Source organism: Alnus glutinosa, chromosome 4 (genome assembly GCF_958979055.1).
Source record: "Alnus glutinosa chromosome 4, dhAlnGlut1.1, whole genome shotgun sequence".
Lineage (NCBI taxonomy): Eukaryota > Viridiplantae > Streptophyta > Magnoliopsida > Fagales > Betulaceae > Alnus > Alnus glutinosa.
In genome coordinates, this window is record NC_084889.1 from 14,097,746 (window position 1) to 14,101,142 (window position 3,397).

Below are 3,397 nucleotides of genomic sequence, written 5' to 3' on the forward strand. Positions count from 1 at the left end.
TGATGAGTCAGAAGAAGAAGAAACTCCTGCTCAAGATCAATTTCTAGCCTTTGTGGCTCACATGAAGACCGGGAGGATTTTCAATCCTACTACTCTGAGCACAGTGATGAAGACGAGGATGAACTCAAAGAGGCCTATAAAATCCTCTATGTAGAGTTCGAGAAGTTGAGGGAGATGCGAAAGCAACACATCCATAAGCTGAACAGTCTACAGACAGATAAAAGTTCCTTGCTGCTCAAGATTCAGGATCTAGAGGAGAAGCTACTGAAGACACAGCTACAGTTGGAGAGGGTTATTCATGAGAAACTAACCCATATGCTGTCAATCCAGAAGAGCCCAACAGACAAGACTGAACTCGAGTATGTAGTTTCTTCCTATGATATCCCCTCTACTTCTAGGACTATTTTTGTCAAGCCCACAGTTCCAGAGCCTCCATCCGTCGACCTGGATAAAGGAAATAAAGTTATTGATGGGGATGTTCCGGCTAGTGCTAAGGCTACTCAGAAGCCTCTTATCATAAGAAGGCCTCCTATATGTTACCACTGTGGGTTAAGTGGTCACATCCGACCTCAGTGCTCCCTTCTCAAAGCTCAGAGATCAAAGGTCAAGAAAGAGGTGCCAAGACAAGCAACATTCGGCATTAGACCTCTGGTCTAGCATCAGGCCCCACGGCATTAGGCTTCTCGGCATCAACAACGATTTGTTCCTGCCAATCACAATGGCAAACCCAAGAAAAACAAATCAAGACACTAGATGAATACACCAAAGAAGCTTGAGGATGATCAATTCTATAGAGAGATGCCTACATTGATTCAGAGTATGATACGGTGGATGGATAACCAAATGAAGGCCTGTCAACAACCACCACCAGGAAGGCAGACATGCGTTAGAAAGGATGAAGCCGTTCACCCCTTGAGAGGGAATGGTCACACCTAGATGGTGAGGGTACACATGCTTAGGATTTGGTTCCTAATCCTAGAGCATCAAGTTTGATTGCATTACACTGTTTTCTCTGACATATTTCTACTTGCTTTGTAATCTAGGAACCATTGTTATTTTCCCCCCTATTTCTCTTGTTGTTCTTAAGAAACTACTACAGGTACTATTTGGGGATGACAGAAAAAGCAAGTCGAGCGGCTGTTTTTCTGTCTTGGTAACCTAAACCTCTCTCATTGAGGACATGTTTGATATTGCCACACATGCTAGTTTAATTTTTAGTTCTTTTTCTTAGAGCATGTTTTTGTTGTTTTTGTGTGTGTGTGTGTGTGTTTTTTTTTTTTTGTATTTCATAATAATTAAAAAAAAAATTGGGGGAGAAGATGCAGAATTTTATTTTTTCTTTTCAATAGCTTTGCAGATGTTGTATGTATTTTTGCCTGATATCTCAATTCATTATGCATTGATTGACTATGTTTAGATATGATTGAGAGTTTATGCTTGATATCTGCTAAAGTTTTCTTGTGCATCTTAATGTTGGATACTTACTTTTCTCATGCGATGATTTTTTGCACTATCCAAGGTTCCCCTAAGGTATTTTTTTTTTCCTCTTTGACTTTTAGCTTTTGAAAATTCTGATAAGAGGTATTTTTTTTTTTCTTCCTAAGATGATCAAATTGACCAACTCACTAGTTGAACTTAGGACCTAAAAATTTTGACATTCTTTCTAGGTTGCAGCACCAAGTGATAAAAAACATTCAAAAATCAATAAATATTGATAAGTAAAAAGATCCACTGCTTATTGTGCTACAAATCTGTTCTTGAACTTGTTCCTATAAAAATAATCAGTGACCAAACCATTGCTGAAATAGACGGTCACCAAAAGACTAAATAAAAGAAAAGTGTTGCATCTTAAGGGGAGTGTATCAGATGAGGGTAGCTAGGCCCTAGTAAAATAAGGTTTGACTTTTGACTGATCTATCTTTGATTTTCTCTCTTGTTTAAAAAATTCAGTTGCTTTAAGTCATATCAGTGAACTTCATACCTTATTGAGAAAGTCCTCACACACACACGCATTGTATGAGTTGAGTAATCTATTTAAAATTTCTATCTGCAGGGAAATTTACGCTAATTGAGCTCTTAACTCTCAAATTATGTCTTTGCACTTTTTTTTAAATGTTATTTGACTGTTTTATCAGTTTATTATACATGCGTGTTCTGAAGCTATTTTTAGGGAAATATATTTTTCTGCAAATTTTTCTCAAGTTTCAGATTTTCAATGTGAAGCGTCTGGATGGTATTCTCTTGCGTCCGAACGGGTGCAGTTTAGACAGCCGGGCAGTCAAGTGACAAGTTCGGACGTGCGTGGTTCTGTCGAAGGATGACATGGCGACCCACGTCCGGACGGGTTAAGTGATGCGTCTGGACAGTTACTCTACAGGTTTAAAATCCCATCTCTTTCTCTAGCCACCGCGCACTCCTATTTTTCCCTTGGTTTTTTTTTTAGTTTTTAGTAGATTTTGCTTGCTTTTACTCGTGTTTTCTCACGAGTTCTCATCCTATTTTGTCACTTTGCGCTTTAGCTCTCCATTTCAGGTATTTTGCTCTATCTTTTGCATTCTTTTCAGTTCTTTTTAACTGTTAGAGTTTTAAGATATATTTTGAGTTGGATATTGCACATTATTGATTATTTTCTCTATTGTTGAGATTAGAATTTGTGTTATATCATTTATTTGGACTATTTTGGGGATATTATTGTGTATTATCTTTAGGGAAAGTCCAAATTACTACCATTATAATGCTGAAATTTTTGGGGACTAATGAGATTTCATTGGTATTATTTTCGGAAATCTTTTGGATTATTTTTGCAGCACTATGTCTGAAGACAGTTTTAGCGCAAGGTTCGCCAGAGAACTGAAGAAGCTCTGGCTGCCTCCTTGGCAAAAGTGGAGAACAAGCAGGCTATTCCAGAGAGGAATATCCTTAGAGCAGATTTTATGGTAGCTCCCCTGGATTACATTGCTGAGATCATCCAAGCCAATCATTGGGATATCTCTACAACTGTGCTTGCATAGTAAATCCTTGGCTGGTGAGGGAGTTTTATAGGTATCTGAAGGTGATTTAGGATGAGGACCATGTGATCATACTTCAGACTTCAGTTTAGGATCACGCCATTTAGATTGATCCTCAGGTGATCAGTGCCATTATTGATGTTCCTGTACTGCCTATTTCGGCCAGTCCCTTCACAAAGGTTATGGAGCCCCCTACCTTGGAGCAGCTCAGGGATTACTTTCATGCCCATCTATAGAGCCATGAAGGAGCTCTTGCATTTATCAAGATAGGTGCCTTTTCTCCCCCGTACTGACTGCTTGCAAAGATTGTTTTGCACAATCTATGGCTCACAACTCGCAGGAGTGAGCTTATTCTAAATAGGGCCCAATTTTTATATGCTCTATGTATG